The sequence below is a fragment of the Eulemur rufifrons genome, chromosome 21, assembly GCF_041146395.1.
Source record: "Eulemur rufifrons isolate Redbay chromosome 21, OSU_ERuf_1, whole genome shotgun sequence".
Lineage (NCBI taxonomy): Eukaryota > Metazoa > Chordata > Mammalia > Primates > Lemuridae > Eulemur > Eulemur rufifrons.
The window spans coordinates 6,318,005-6,335,442 of NC_091003.1; the positions used below are offsets into that span (position 1 = coordinate 6,318,005).

A 17,438-nucleotide genomic window follows, 5' to 3' on the forward strand; every position below is an offset into this window, starting at 1 on the left:
CCTGACAGTTTCACTATTCCATTCAAACATATTAATAAGCATGTTCCATATGCCAGGTACTGTCCATTGAACAGAATAAGCAAAACACCTCATCTTCGTGTGGTTTAAATTCTAGCAGGTAATTGGCATACATTTTTAGTTTGTGATCATAGTCAGTGGTGGTGCTTTTTATTTTCTGATCCACACTGCTTATTTTCCGTGTTACTGCAGACTCTTCATAATGATAATTTTTAGTCCATGGACTGTTTCTTCTGGAGAATATGCCATGATTTCCCTAACTGCTCTCATTTGATTGCTTCTTAGTTTGTGGATCCTATGCATAATCTTTGATACATTTTTAGTTCATTTCCTGGATGTAAGATTCCTAAGCTACACCAACTCATTTTTCCAAATATAAAAAGGTGAATAATAAAATATGCAGAAAACAGACAGTATCTGCTTCTAGAAATGGAATTGTTAAGTTAGAGGGAGGAACAGAGATGCTACCATCTCCAGTCCAAAATGGTCCTGGGAAAAGGTGGTGGGGTTTAATTTATTCATATGACAAAAATTTACTCATGTGCTCTGTGGTTGATGGGGGCCTCTGTCTTCCTGGCCAGGTATGCAGGTGCTGTCTTGGACCCACTGCCCTTAAGAAGAAGCTGCCTTGGTGTTTTGTCCCTCCCTAGACCCCTGGGCAGCTGCCCCTTTAGAGACCTTGGCCACCATCTTTCTGGTTGGGGACATGGTCCCATTCTTGACCTTACTGGATGTGGGTTTTAAACTCTTACTCTCAGCTTTGGTTTTCCTGTGAGCCTTGGCATCTCCTCAGCCATTTCTACTGCCTTTGACCTTTGACTTTCCACTGAGCTTGCTGGTAGTGGAAGGGGCCTGTGTGGTCTTGTCTGGCTTTGAGGCAGCCTTCCTAGCCTCACCCAGTTTTGCCTTGGTGTCCTTGGCCTGATGCCATTCTTGGGGGCCTTCTGCTTGGCTGTACATGGTTTGGGAGGTGCCTTGCTCATCTCTCCAGGCTTCTTGGCTGGCTTTTCCACCTCACCAAGCTAGAAGTGTTCCTTCTTTGCCTCACTTGGTTTCTTGGGGCCCTTCTCCTTGGCTTCCCCAGTTCTGGTGGCCACCAAGGCAGCCATCCTCCTGGGCTGGATTTTCCTCTTGTGCTTGGGAACTAATTTGAAGCTGCTGGTGGCCCCTTGGCCTTGGAATTGAGAGGTTTGGTGAGGAGGCCATGACACATACTCATGGCTAGGGCCTGCTTCAGCAAGTACTTGAAGTAGATGATGTCCACCGATGGGTACTTGTGCAGATATAGAGGTGAACAAAGTCTTTGTCAAAATGGAGTTTGGTGCAGTTGGTAGAACGTAAATTCTGTATAGAAAAGGAAAACCTAGTTGCTAAATCTTCGTTGGAAGGGGACTTAAAAATGCTTTTCCTTAAGAATCAAAACACATATCTAGTCCTCATTAATACTTATCCCATAGTAACAAGTTCATCTCAACCTTACAGATCCCTAATTTAAGTGATTTACCTGAGTTTTGGAATGAAGTCAGTTAAGAAAAATGTAGAAATATACATTTTCATAAATTGCTAGTTAGTAACAAATTGTTACATATTGTTACAACCAGAGAAGCTGATTCTGAAAAATGATTAGGAAAAGGAAGTTATTTCCTTTATAGTCTTTTTTTTTTTTTTTTTTTTTGAGACAGAGTCTTGCTCTGTTGCCCGAGCTAGAGTGCTGTGGCGTCAGCCTAGCTCACAGCAACCTCAAACTCCTGGGCTTAAGCAATCCTTCTGGCTCAGCTTCCCGAGTAGCTGGGACTACAGGCATGCGCTACCATGCCTGGCTAATTTTTTTTCTACATATATTTTTAGTTGTCCAGATAATTTCTTTCTATTTTTTGTAGAGACAGGGTCTCGCTCCTGCTCAGGCTGGTCTCGAACTCCTAACCTTGAGCGATCCTCCTGCCTCGGCCTCCCAGAGTGCTAGAATTACAGGCATGAGCCACCTCGCCCAGCTGGGAATGTAGTTTTAAAAGAAACAGGATTTTAATAAAGATGCCAAGGCAATTCAGTGAGGAAAGAATAGTCTTCAACAAATGGTGTTGGAACAACTGGATGTCCTTGAGCAAAAGAAAGAAATTGAACTCCTACCTCCTGCCACATATAAAAACTCAAAATGGATCAAAGGCCTACATATAAGAGCTAAAACTATAAATCTCTTTGATGAAAACATAGGTGCAAATCTTTGTGACCTTGGATGAGGCAATGGTTTTTATTTTTGACAACTTAAAGCACAGGAAATGAAAAAAAAAATAGAAAAATTGGACTACCTCATCAAAATTTTAAACTTTTGTTCTTCAAAAGAACCACCAAGGAAATGAAGAAAACCCATAGAATGGGGAAAATATTCAAAAAACATATATCTGATAAGGGTCTAGTATCTTGAATATCTTAACAACTCTTACAATTCATCAATGAATGACAACACAATTTAAAAATGGGCAAAAGTATTTGAATAAACACTTCTCCAAAGAAGATACACATGTGATCACTAAGCAAATGAAATGACGCTCAATATCATTAGATGTTAGGGAAATGCAAATCAGAATCACAACGAGATACCATTTCATCCCCAATAGCGTGGGTATAATAAAAAAGATGGACAGTCAAAAAGATGTTAAGGATGTGGAGAAACTGAAACCCTAACACATCACTGGTGAGAATGTAAAATGGTGCAGCCGCTTTGGAAAACAATTGGGCAGTTCTTCAAAATGTTAAACATAGAGTTACCTTATGACCCAGCAATTCCGCTCCTAGGTCTAAACTGAGAGAATTAACACTCAAAAACTTGTACATGAATGTTCATAGCAGCATTCCTGATAGCCAAAAAGTGAAAATAAATGTCTATCAGCTAATGAATAAACAAACAAAATGTGATCTATCCATATGATGGAATTTTATTCAGCCACAAAAAGAAATGAAATACTGATACATGTTACACCATGGATGAACCTTGAAAATCCTATGCTGAGTGAAAGAAACTAGACGCAGGTCACATAATCTATGACTCCGTTTATAGGAAATGTCCAGAATAGGTAAATCCATAAAACCGAAAGTAGATTAGTGGTTGCCAGGGGCTGGGGGAAAGGAGGGATGGGAAGTGACTGCTAATGAGTATAAGGTTTCCATTTGGGGTGATGAAAATGTTCTAGAAATGAAATAGTGGTGATAGTTGCAGAACCTGTGAATATACTAAAAGCCATTGAATTGTACATTTTAAAAGGTATTTTTAATTTTTATGGTATTTGAATTATATCTCAATACTAAAAAACAGGGAGAAAACAACCAAGGCCTCAGAAAAGTCAAAGTATATACCACAAAACAATGGGGCCAAACATCATGTTCTTTCTTCATAAAGGAGCACCTCAGGCCCTCAGCAGAGCTTATGTATTTTTATGTTAGATACAGTTCAAACAGTTTTGATTATCTGGTTTCTTTGTTGCTTGTTAAGCCAGTTCTTCATTACCTTCTTCCTTGAGGCTGTCCTTTTTCACAGAGGTGGTGCATCAGCCATTTTTATACTGTGTGACTGTATCCTCCTGTCCATCGTTGATTGGACCGCAGGTGGGGACTTGGACCACAGGTGGGAACCTGACCTGAACCTGGCCAGACTGGTTCTCCCCTTTGGCTTTGGCACTGGGATAGAGGCAGCTCTTTGTTCTCTGCAGATGCCTGGAACTGCGTTGACGTAACCATCACATTCATGGAGAAGCGAAGGGGGGTAGGCTGCAGAAGCAAAAGAAGGAAACAGCCGGGCGATGAGATGCAGAGGTGAGAGAGACTAAAAGAATGGCCACTTTGGTTTCTGCTGAGCTTCCACTTCCTGGTTCTGCCGCCTCCCTGTCCCTTCACCTTTACTCTTGAGATACTCCTGTAACCGCTCATTTCTTTCAGAAGGCAGATAGCCTTCTGAAACTTGGAATTGAAAAGATCATGGCCATGGAATGAGGACCCAACAGATGAAAAATGTCTAATAATGTAGGTGTTAAAAGAAACATTTGTATGAATACAGCAGATTAGAAAGAGGTGGGAGGCACTGCCTGAGGCCACCAATACTAAGAGCAGCGATAGCTAAATAGCCCATGAAAAGAAATAAGTTACTATAAAAAACAGAGTCAAGAACTCCATAAAGCTCATCAGTCTGGGCCCATTTAGTTGAGAGACCAGCAGTGACAGAATGCAGTATGCCTGAGGGCATCATTTGCTTATGGCATGATAAAACTGACATTTGCCACAATGGCCTTGAGCCACAAAAGGCCAGTCAAATGAGGCAGCATCTTTTGTTCAGGAGTATCTTCAATGAAAGAATCTTTAAATTCAATGTTCAGGCATTAAAGATGTAAGATTCACTTATCTGGCACATAGACATTGTGAAACACGTCATTGTAGAACATAATGACAGATACATGTGGCACAAATGTATAATTATATATGCTTCCAGAAACAGAACATCTAAATCAAGAACAAGTTGATAGCAAAAGTGCAGAATAAATTATAATTTTGCTGTTGCTTTCTCCATGCAGTCCTTGAGACTGAATCTGTCGTTGAATTATATCTTTTTTTTTTTTTTAGGAGAGAAAAAAAAAAACCTGACTCTTATCTAATAGGCCATATGCTGATCACAGATAATTCTCTTTGTGCTACCTGCTAGATCAGTGGATCTCTCTCAACCCTATCAGATCCAATATCCCTTTGAAAATAAATATTTTCCAATATCCCTTTAGTTGCCCTGGAATAAATTAATACAGAATGTGATCTATCTACACTCAATTAAATATAGATGTATATATATGTATAGGTATGCGTGTGTATATATATGTTTGGTTTATACTTTCATGATGGCTAATGATGTTGGGCTTCTTTTCATGTGCTTATTGGCCATTTGTACATCTTTGGAGAAATGTCTGTTCATATCCTTTGCTCACTTTTTAATTGGAGTATTTGTCTTTTTAAGTTGTAAGCGTTCTGGCCGGGCGCTCACGCCAGTAATCCTAGCACTCTGGGAGGGCCAGTAATCCTAGCACTCTGGGAGGCCGAGGCGGGTGGATCGCTTAAGGTCAGGAGTTCGAGACCAGCCTGAGCAAGAGCGAGACCCCATTTCTACTAAAAATAGAAAGAAATTATCTGGCCAACTAAAAATATATATATAGAAAAAATTAGCCGGGCATGGTGGCACATGCCTGTAGTCCCAGCTACTCGGGAAGCTGAGCCAGAAGGATTGCTTAAGCCCAGGAGTCTGAGGTTGCTGTGAGCTAGGCTGGCGCCACGGCACTCACTCTAGCCAGGGCAACAAAGCGACACTCTGTCTCAAAAAAAAATAAAATAAATAAATAAATAAATAAGTTGTAAGCATTCTTTATATATTCTAGATACAAGTCCTTTATTAGATATATGATCTGCAAATGTTTCCTCTCTTTAGGTGTGGGTTACAGATTATTGAAATGGAGAAAATGGGAAGTATAATATGATATTCTTGCAGATGAGCTGGACCTATTTTAATAACTGTGTCTTGAGAGCGCAGCACATTTGACATTCAGTCTCTAGGAGATAAAAAGACCTCAGAGATCTCATCCTTTGATAGGCTGTGTAGAATAGACGGTGGATGGGGAAAGAGCTATGAATACAAGAGGTAATGTCAGGGGGAGGATTGTGAAGTAGACCTGTGTGGACTGTGTGTGATATTACTGAGAACAAGAGGCAGCCCAAAACTAATCAATCCCATGTGTGATTTTCACAACAGATTTCTTATCACCATGGGGCAAAGAAAAAATTTTAATATATAGAATGGCAATAATATGAAATCTATATATTTTATATTTGATTTAGTTTGTTGAACATGTATAATATTTGTAATGCCAAAGGCAAAACTATTAAAAAGCTATTTATCTTTATTTTATTTAAAACAATTTAAAATATATATTCAGGGAGTCGCCTTGCCATCCCTGCCTCTTCTCTATTCTGTTCTCTCCTTCCACCCAAAGATTATCATTTTTATTAGTTTTGTTTTGGTCCTTCCAGAGTTTGGTTTTGCAAGTATAGCAAGTGTGTATATGCACGTATGCGATATCCCTGTTCTTACAGAAAATGTAGCATACTGTGTATACTGCTATTCTATTTTGCTTTTTAAACTTAATAATAGCATAACATTTAAAAAATAACCTTGTAATGAAATTTAGGGACATCTCTACATTTCAGTTGTCTCTCATCCTTTGAAAGTATTTGGGTCTAACTTAGTTAAAAAGAGCTCCAAATCTCTGTTACATATTTGCACTTAATAGCTATAGGTACAACTGATACAAGCATTTTTCTGGCAACTCAAATATCACAAGTCACATTGCTGCTGGTAATGTGATTTTCTGAAATGAGGGAACAGTTCTTTACCAAGTGTTTTTTCATTGATTTTTTTCCAACTTCAATTGAATTTTTGTTTACCAAAACAGCTGAGATGGGAGGATCACTTGAGTCCAGGAGTTCAAGACCAACCTGGGCAATATAATGAGACACTATCTCTACAAAAAAATAAAAAAGTTTTAGCTGGGCATGGTGGCGCACGCCTGTAGTCCTAGCTACTCAAGATGCTAAGGCAGGGGGATTGCTTGAGCCCAGGAATTTGAGGCTGCAGTGAGCTATTGGTCATGCCTCCCCACGCTAGCCTGGGTGACAGAGTAAGGTCCCTGTCTCAAAAAAAAGAAAGAAAGAAAGAAAGCAAACAAAACAAAAACAAAGCATAGCATTCCCTAAACATATGTGATAGTTACATTCCTGAAAAATTCAGTGCATGTGCAAAAAAAGTTATGCAAAAAAGACTTTGTGTTTGTAAGTAACATGGGGTTAGGTTATAGGCTCAAACTATTAGAAAAGGATTTTTTTGCTTACATGAATGTCTGGGGGGCATCAGAAAGTCCTGCAGAATATAGGACAGCCTTTCCTTTTGTGGGATATTCAATTCATTCCAGGAAGGCTAGTATCTCTGGCCCACACCTAAGTGCCAGAAGCACTCTCTAATCATAATGACCACTATAAAACACCTGCACAAAATGCCAAAACTCCTCCTACAGCATTGTGCTAAATAGTTCTCAAATTTGATATGTGTTTAAAAAAAAAAAAAGAAGAAAACGATAAATACTTAGAAGCTCTGATTCAATAAGACTGGCAGGGCTCATAAATCTGCATAGTTTTAAAACAATTCAGTTGATTCTAATGTAGGGCCTGAGGGCCATGCCTTGAAAAACTCTGCCCTAGGCTGTAAGCTCCATAAGTGCAGGAATGTTGTCTAGTTCGTTCTTCAGCAACTCCCAGAGACCAGCATAGGGTGTTTCTCATAGCATATAGCACATAGCAGGTGCTCAATAGCTATTTTTGAATAAATAAATGTGCAGGTTAAATTTAATGATAGTTACTTTGCTTTATAAGGTACTCCTTTTGCAAGTAAGAGACTATAGAGGCTTAAAGAGATTCATTAACTTGCTTAAGGTCATTTCGTTTAAGTAATGGAGTCAGGATTCGAACCCAGGCCTCTCTGGTGACGGAGTTTGCACTATAGGTTACTGTTCAAAAGACAAGTGTGCATTTCCGTCTTCTATTTTATGGAAGTAGACCTTCAGGCATATTTTGAAAAGGAGGAGAAATTTTATTTAGAAGAGAAGTTGAGGAAATTCGGCTGTGCAGAATTTATTGAGCATGGGCCATTTGCCATGAGAGCTGTTCCTAGGCAGAGGAAGATAAGTAAGACAACAGTCCTTGTCCTTAAGAAGTTTATAATGCCGTATGGCAGGTATACTTGTAAATAAAAGAATAATAAGATAAATGCTATAACGTGTATTCAACAAACTGTTAAAATGATACTATGCTGTGGAAAGACATTTAAGATAATAAATGGAAAAAGATTACAGAGCAGTATGTACACTAGGTGCTCAACTTTGTGTTTATGGCAGATTATAAATTGAAATCTTAACAGTCGTTATTTTGGGAGGGGTGAAACTATAGATGATTTTTACTCTCTTCTTGATGATTATTAACATTTTCTGAAATTTCTACAATGAACTTGATTATTTTTGTTAAGAGAAAAACAATTTTAAAGCTACTCCTAAAAATGTTTATTAAGTATATTTGATTATGTGGAGGAAATGCTTATGATATAATGTTAAGTGAGGAAAAAAAACAAGACACAAAACAAGCTAAGCAGTGGAATCTAAATTATACACATCAGGAGAAGAGAAACATCTTGCTTTATCTAGGGGAACAATTCTTTCCAGTAATCTGTTTTCTTCCTTGAGAAATCCTGCTTGTGGAGATAGCAGTTCATGGAAGCCCCATACATTTCATCATATTCTCTGATGACAGAAAGACAGAAACAGATTAGTGTACAGTATAGTCAATTCAAATTTGTTTGGAAACTATTAGATGCCCAAATATTTAAAAGGATTACCCAATAGACTCAGGAAAATAGGACCCAAAGATACAGTACCATTAGTGTCAAATCCTCTGACTTTCTAAGATGGTGTCTTAATTACTATAGTAGGCAGAATAGTGACCCCCAAGGATAGCTATGTCCTCATTCTTGGAGCCTGTGAATAGGTTACTTTATATGGCAAAAGGGACTTTGCAGACGTGACTAAATTAAGGATTTTGAGATTGGGAGATTGTCCTGGGTTATTTAGGTGAGCCCAGTTTAATCACAAGGGTCTGTAAAAATGGAAAGGAGGAGTTGAGAAGTCAGCATCAGGGAAGGAGATGTGAAGACAGAGTGAAGAAATTGCTAGCTGGGGACCGTGAGCCAGGGAATGACCTGGAAAAGGCAAGGAGAGGGATCTCCTTAGGGCCCCAGAAGGAATGCAGCGCTGCCAGCCCTGACGTTAGCCTGTAAGACCCATTTTGGACTTCTGACCTCCAGACCTACAAAAGCATAAGTTTGTGTGTGTTGTTTTAAGCCGATAAGTTTGTGGTAATTTGTTATAGCAGCAGTAGGAAACCAGTATAGTTACTAACTCCATAGAAACATAAACATAAGATTCTTAGATTAAGCCACAAAGAATTTCATTTACTATCTTTAGTCTTTAATCTTGGGACATTTTGTTTTCTCTTGCGAAGACCTTGGTGTTCGTTTTCTGTGTACGCTAAATACATGGCAAGGGCCAGGGCTTGAGGGAGGAGTGCAAAGCTATAACTGAATTAGGTAAATGATTATTCCCCCACAAAGTAATTTTTATGAACACAGAAGATACATTTCAAAATAAGACCTTAAAAAAGAAATTTAAGACCATTTGTGTGCATTTAGATTGTTCCTCTTTAAAAAACAGAGAAACAAAGATTTTTTAACACAATGTAGAAACATTTGTCTCATTTAATGTTCTTAGTGATGTTTTGCAGTAAGTGGAGGTAGGAATCCTCTTCAGTGGTAGAGACTGATGCTGTGACAGGTGATAGACCAGAGAGGCAAAGGATACCAAGTACATAGATTTACTTCCAGTGGAAAAGCTTCCAGTTATTGTTTCAATGAAATTACATCATTGCCATCAACCCTATTTTCAGGTACAGAAGCTGTAGAGGGGCTGAGTCTTCACCATGGTCAAATAGTATCTAGAAGGAAGGAAAACCTAATGGTTTGATAGCAACAGTGCTATATATGTGTCCCTTACTGGCAGAGCCAGCCAAAAAATATGTTAGCTCCACCTTCGAACATTGAAAGTAAGCATTTAATCAGTATCCAGATGTTCTGTAGAGCCACCACGGGAGCAGTCCAGCAGGCAGTAGTGCCAAGGAATTAATGCTTCCCCATGATAAAAATCCAACTTTAAAATTTGATGTGTAAAATATAATAGTAAAACTACAATAATAATTAAACTCCTAGAAAATTTTCAGATTTATTCTAATACCATGGCAATTTATTTTAGATGGTGATATTATGCTTTGATTATTGATTTTTTTTTTTTTTTTTTTGAGACAGAGTCTTGCTAGAGTGCCGTGGCATCAGCCTAGCTCACAGCAACCTTAAACTCCTGGGCTCAAGCAATCCTCCTGCCTCAGCCTCCCAAGTAGCTGGGACTACAGGCATGTGCCACCATGCCCAGCTAATTTTTTCTATATATTTTTAGTTGTCCAGCTAATTTCTTTCTATTTTCAGTAGAGATGGGGTCTCACTCTTGCTCAGGCTGGTCTCGAACTCCTGAGCTCAAGCGATCCTCCTGCCTCGGCCTCCCAGAGTGCTAGGATTACAGGTGTGAGCCACCGCGCCAGGCCTGGTTATTGATTTTAACAGTCATTTGGCCAAATGTGTATTTGATGCTCCTTTACTCCTTTTCATTCAGTTACTTCTTTCAAATTGAGGTGAAATTCACATAACCGAAAATTAACCTTTTTCTGAATTTTTAAAAAAAATGTTACTGTGGTAACAATACAACGTGAAATCTGTTCTCTTAACAAATTTTTAGATGCACAATTAAAAATTAACCATTTTAAAGTGAACAGTTCAGTAGCAATTAGGACATTCACAATGTTGTACAGTCACTACCTCTAGTGTCACTACCTTTGTACAGTCACTACCAAAACATTTTCATCACCCCAAAAGGAAACCCTATACCCATTAAACAGTTACTCATTTTTTCTTCTCCTGAGCCCCTGGCAACCACCAATCTGCTTTCTGTTTCTATGGATTTATTTTTTCTGGATATTTCTTTCATATAAATGGAATCACACAATATGTGACCTTTGTGTCGGGCTTCTTTCATTTAGCATAATGTTTTCAAGTTTCATCCACGTTGTAGCTTGTGTCAGTACTTCATTCCTTTTTATGGTTGAGTAATATTCCATTTTATGAATAGATCACATTTTGTTTATCCATTTATCTACTGATGGACATTGGGTTGTTTCCACCTTTTGGCTATTGTGAGTACTGCTGCAATGACTTTGGCATACAAGTATGTGTTTGAGTTCCTGTTTTCAATTGTTTGGGGTACGTAGGAGTGGAATTGCTGGGTCACATGGCGAGTCTATGTTTAACTTTTTGAGGAACTGCCAAACTGTTTTCCTTCTTTACTTTTCATACTCAGGATGTACATACAATTGTGGCCCGGTGAGCCAGAAATTCAAATATGAGTTCAAATTCAGAAATTCATAGTTTCTTTGAGTGGCTCCAGAAGTAACCAGGTGCGGTAGTACTGTGCCATTGATACAATCATGTCCCTCGACCTTTACTGGGATTAGCTTTAGTTGTCCGGCTGCCTGGGTAAATCCACTGAAGACAAACCAAAACACTCGTGTTGGGAAGAACTTACCCGACCTCATTGTGTCGGCATTTTGGGGACATTCATCCATGCATTGGTCAAATAGTTATTCAGTGCTAACTCTGTGCTCGCCACTGTTCTTGGTGCTTGGTGTTTATCTGTGAACCAAACAGACAAAAATCCTTGTCTCAAGGACCTTATATTCCAAGTGCAAGAGACAGACAATAGACAATGAAAATAAGTGAGGGCAGTCAGGGAAGGCTGTTCAAATTTATTAGCACATGATTATAATAGTGTTAGTGTTTAAAATATCTCTGTTGTGACTGTAGTTATATCCTATTTCTTGTGTTGTAGTTTATTTACTATTTTTCTTAGACATACCTCTGGCAAGACTTCTATCTTAGTAATCTTTTTATAGGACCAGGTTTTAGTTTTGTTAGTTGCTTCAGTTATTCTACATTTTATTGATTTCTGCCCTAATAGTTATTATTTCCTTCTTGTTTCTTTCACTTGGTTCTATTGTCCTTTTTCTAATGTTAAGCTGTATACTTAGCTTATTTTTTAACCTTTCTTGTTTCCTGATAAATGTATATAAAGCTATAAATTTCCCTTTAAAGTACCACTTTAGCTGTGTGCCATCAATTTTGATGTGTACTGTTTTTACTACCATCCAGTTCTAAATATTTCCGAGAGTCATTTAGCAATATTTTTTTTGGTTTCAAAATATTTTAAAAATCTACCTTTTAAAAATTAATTTTCTAATTTCATTGAAATATGTTTGGAGAAACTTGTCCATATCATACTGATTGCTGGGAATGTATTGAGGAAAATACATGGTCTAATGCATATCTGTTTTTATAATTGTCCTTGTACACCCTACAAAAGAATGTACACTCTTGGCTGGGTATTGAATTCTGTATATATTAATATCTATTAGCTTGAGGGAGGCCCTCTCTAAGGGAGTACATTTAAGCTGAGGTCTAATGTCAGGAAGGAACCAGCTCTCTGAAAATCTGGGGAAAGTATTCCAGGCAGAGGAAATGCAAAGGCCCTGAGGTAGGAATAAGCTTGGTGTGTTCCAAGAATAGAAAGAAGGTCAATAAGACTGGAGCATAGTGGGTGAGGAGGAGAGTGATGTGAGCTAAGGTCCTGAGAGGTAGCAGAGGCCAGATCAGGTAGGGCTTTCGGGGCCATTGTATGGACTTTAATTTCAGCTCACATAGTACATTCACTGGCCACTTCCCAGGTGGTTTGCTAAGCACTTTATATAAGCTTAATGTCATGTACAAATTGATCTCATTTTATACAATGTAGAGAGCATTTTGAGATGAAAAGTACCTTAGCGATCATATTTAGCCCAATCCTTTCCTTTGACAAATAGGAAAGCGAAGATGGGTGTCAGAGAGGTCGCACAGAGAGGCTCTGGACATCCCTCTGTCTTTCTGATGGATGAGCTCCAAAAAAGGAACACTTAATTTTTACAATTTCATTCAAATGTTATTAAAGGAATCTTATCTTGTTACGAACCTCTTTGTAAAGCAAAAATCACTCTCACCCATCCCATTCTGCTTATTTCCAGATTTTTATAGATCGGGTTTACTTAAAGTGAGTTTCCCACAGAGACTCCCTCCTTTCCTAAAATGTTCTGCAGCTCTAATTTTACCCCTTTCTGCTTTGCTTTGACATTTGGATCTGTTTCTGGGAGGCAGCAGCTTCAGGCTGCCCTACATTCTCCTCGATGCCACCTTCATTTCCAGGATGACCTGTCCCAGCCAGTTTTTGATGGGGCCTCTGTGGCACATTCAAAAGCTTCCACCTGGCAGAACATTCACAGTTATTACCCATTGCCATTGCCTGGCTGCTTGCAGGTTTGCCCCTTACCCTCCTTGGAGGCTCAGCCACGTTGCTCAGTGACACGGGAGCTAGCGCAGATGAACCTGAGCAAGCAAGAACTGATTCCAGGTGCTGCGCCAGGCAGTCCTCAAACTCCAAATGGGCACAGGGCATGTTCGAGGCCTCCCTGCAGATAAGCCTGGCTCAGACTCAGGGATCCGCAAGTCACTGTGTGGACCTCATCCCTTGGTGCTTTATCTGAAATTGAAGGCAGGTTTATTCTCCCTGGGACAGTAGAAATTATATGATGATAGCAAAGTCAATGCCTCAGGCAAGGTGAGGCCTTGAATTCCACGGCGAGAAAGCCAAAGATAAGATTGATATCCCTAGTACTTTTGGAAGGCCAAGGCAGGAGGATCGCTTGAGGCCAGGAGTTGGAGACTAGGCTGAGCAACATAGTGAGAGTCTCTACAAAGAATAAAAAAATTAGCCAGGCATGGTGGCACACGCCTGTAAGTCCCAGCTACCCAGGAAGCTGAGACAGGATTGCTTGCGCCCTGGAGTTTGAGGTTGCAATGAGCTATGGTGACGCTACTGCACTGTAGCCTGGGTGACAGAGTGAGACCCTGTCTGTTAAAAAAAAAAAAAAAAAATTGTTCTCTACCAACCACTAGCTTACCCCTTCTTCCTTGCAAATTCCTTGTTCTCCCCTAAGATGTTCTGTTCACTCTTTCTCCAGGCTTTCTGACCATGCTGGAATCTCCAGTGGAATATTTTCTTAGCAAGATACATTTCTAGGCATTTGCAGGGCACAAGGAAATATGATCAGCAAGACCTAAGCCTCCAGTTGACACTCAGACCAAAAAAATGACAGGACTCTGCAAAAAAAGTACTTTTTAAAATCACATAAAGAAATTTCCTCAAAATCTCACAGTTGTCAAAGCATTAGTGGTTTTCTTTTTTTGTGGTTTAAAAAGTTATGATAAATATATATAACAAAATTTACAATTTTTATCCATTTTCAAGTGTACAATTTAGTGGCATTAAGTACATTCACAGTGTTTTGCAACCATCACCACTGTCCATTTCCAGAACTTTTCCATCCCAAACAGAAGTGTTGTATCCGTTAAACAATAACTCCCGTCCTTCCCTCACACCCTTGGTCATGTTTATTTTACTTTCTGCCTCTATAAATTTCCCTGTTCTGGGAAGTTCACATAAGTGAAATCATACAATATTTGTCCTTTTGTGTCTTGCTTATTTCACTTAGCACAATGTTTTCAAGATTCATCCATGTTGTAGTATGTATCAGAACTTTATTCCTTTTTATTGCCAAACAATATTTTATTGTATCTGTAGACCACATTTTGTTTATCCATTCATCTGTTGATGGACACTTGGGTTGTTTCCATTGTTTGGCTTTTGTCAGTAATGCTACTGTTAGGTCCCGAGCAGAGAGAGAGACACATAGGAAGCCTCATGGGTAGCAAAATGCTGTTTATTTTGAGCATCTGGGTGCAGATGGTGGAGGCCAGAAAGGCCCTCCATGAGAGAAAAGGGGAGAGCCTTTGGTTTTATAGAGAGAGGGTTTTTCTGGGAGGAGTAAACAAATTCTTTTCAAACAACTGGGAGGGATAAGGAAAGTAAGTCCCCCTCTTGCATTCCATACCTTTATCTCCCTAGGGGTCTGGCAAAGGCAACATGGCCCAATATACCCCAAGGAAAGGGAGAGGGATGGGTTTTATAGGACGTTTGGATGGAAGTTTGGGGAGGGTGAGTTCTTTAAGCCTAACAGCTGCTGTGAACATTCATGTGCAAGTATCTATTTGCGTGCCTACTTTCAATTCTTTTGGGTATTTATCTAGAAGTGGAATTGATGGATCATATCGTAATTCTGTGCCTCACTGTTTGAGGAACCACCAAACACCAGCATTAGATTTTGTATTCAAAATATATTTGTCACAACTAAACAAAAGGAAGAAATGTATAGTGCTAGCCATATGCCAAATCTTAATTGAGTTACTCAAAACAAACCATGGTAGAAGAAAACCTAAAAGATGGTTTTTAAGCTTGGTTTCTGGATTTCAGGAAATGCCACTAACCTTTTTTGATGTCTCTGGATAATTGACTTTGTCATCATGTATGATGTTTTCCAATGAGGGGAATGAGGCAGTTCTCCTTTGTCTCCTTAAATGTGCATTCAGGGTTAAAGGTTTTTAATAAATACTATCTTTTCAGGGAAAAAAATGAGATCTAATTAAAGGCTCAGATTCTCTTTAAGCAAGAAATGTCATGCATATTCTGTTCTGCCGTGAGCATCTGTCCCTGTCATTAGCTGTCCTTCTGTGGTGTCATTTCATATAGCTGCATACTCCTCTGTAATGAGAGTGCCATAATTTATTTAACCAACCTTCTGCTGTTGGACTTAAAGGAATTTTTAAAAATTCTTTTAATGTTTCTCCCTTTTCTATCACCACCACTAATTCAGTACTACAGGTGTCTTATTGACTCACTCCTTTGTCATCCCAGCAGACTTCTAAATGAAGTCCTTTCCCCAGGGCTTCCCCCTCTACCCAAGGTCCTCCTCTGTCTGGATGATGTTCTTAAGTCACTGCTTTCCTCATGTGCCCTGTCAGCCCCAAGATTGATTCTACCTTGAAGACTTTCCCAAATCAGTCCCTATTTAATCTTCATCCGCTTTCTTCCCCATCTGCGGAGCTACTTGTACCCTCAGCACATAAGCTTATTTCTTTCTGGGCCTGACTCGTACCGCCAGTCCTGCTGGGAATGCCTCTTCGCATCGCATGGAGTGTTTCCAGGCCCTTCCTCCAGCAAGGGCCTGCTTACGTCTCACAGGCTTCACAAGGCTCCCATGGTTATGCCTGCCTGGTGGCTTTTGCCTTCCTTTGAACGTCTGCTTCAGTGAGATCGGACCACACATTTTATGAGGTAGTAAGTAAACAACCACGCTGTGAACTGTGTCTGGAACATCCTGGTTGCACTGGCCATCTGACAGCTCCCGGAACACACTCTTCTTTTTTTTTTTTTAGGTGAGTAGATGAGGTGTCTCGCTGTGTTGTCTAGGCTGGCCTCAAACTCCTGGGATCTGGGCTCAAGGGATTCTCCTGTGTAGCTGGGACTACAGGCACACACCACCAGGCCCTGCTCTGGAACACACTCACTTCTATCCCACCTCTTTTTTTTTTGTGCCTGCTGTCCCTCTTCCTGGAAGGCCCTTCCTCCAGCTCATCACAGCTGACTCCTTCCTGATATTCCGATCTACTATCAATGTCACTTCCTCGGAGAGACCATCCCTGACTCCCATCAGAAATAACTCCCTTACTTCTGTCTCAGCATCCTGCTTGTTTCTTTCAAACCCTTTATCCCAAGCTGCCCTAACCTCATTTCTTTACATATTGATTGCCCATCTTCCCCACTGCATCGAACCTCCAGAAGAGCCTGTCTTGTTCACCTGTTTATCCCTGACACCTGCAGAGGGCCAGGGTGCTCCGTAAATGTTTGCTGATGGAACTGATGAGCTTGGACAAAATAGGGAAGGAGAAGGGAGACGTCATGGGTGTCCTTGGGATTTCTGGCTTGGAGAATTGAGCTGATGGCAGGTGATGCTACTCGCTGAGCTTGGGAGCTCTGGAGCAGCACGTGTGGGTGGGGTGGGGGGAACAGAGAGAGTGATTTCTCTATTGTAACTATTTGAGTTGCCTCTAAACTGTTGAGGTATAGACTGTCTGGAGGTGGTTAAATACATGGGCCTGGAGCTCAGGAATGATGCTTGGGCATCGTCCAAATAAGAATAGCATGGTTAGGTATGCGATGAGTTGCCTGGGGCTATCCAGCCAATAAGTGGCCAAGCCAGGATTTGAACCCAGGTGGTCTGTTGTCCTGATATAGGCATGTAGGGACAAAACCCAAGAAAAGCTTCTTGCCTTTGAGGAGCTTATTGTTTATTGGGGAAATAAAATACAAAGACTCATAATTTACCATGCTCCACAGTTGGCCCTGATCCAAGCTCGTCAAGTATAGCAGTTATTTGGTTAAAATGGCAAGTCAGTGTCAGCACCTCCTCCTTTGATTCCGGAAGACTCAGGCTCATGTGACCTTGATAATTCATTAAAAGGAGCCAAGGATGTTGGAAATGCAAAGCCCTCTCCTAGATCATCATTTATTTTGGAAATATGATTCATAACCCTCTGGGACTGGAAAACAGGAACCTGAATGATCACAGTAAAAGTGAAAGGAGAAGGTGATTTCTAAATCTGTTCAAAAAAGAGGAGTCATCGAGGTAGGGATGCCACGGGATTCCCAGAATGA

The 17,438-nt window shown here is 40.0% G+C and overlaps 1 protein-coding gene across 1 annotated transcript in view; it reads right to left on the reverse strand.

Moving 5' to 3' along the window:
• Positions 1 to 11,415: 11,415 nt before the first annotated feature.
• P2RX7 (purinergic receptor P2X 7) overlaps positions 11,416 to 17,438 on the reverse strand; it is a 47,366-nt gene continuing 41,343 nt past the window's right edge. Inside the window, exon 14 of the transcript XR_011236521.1 lies at positions 11,416 to 11,434. The gene's annotated coding sequence lies outside the window, so the exon portion shown is untranslated. The remainder of the gene's footprint in view (positions 11,435 to 17,438) is intronic.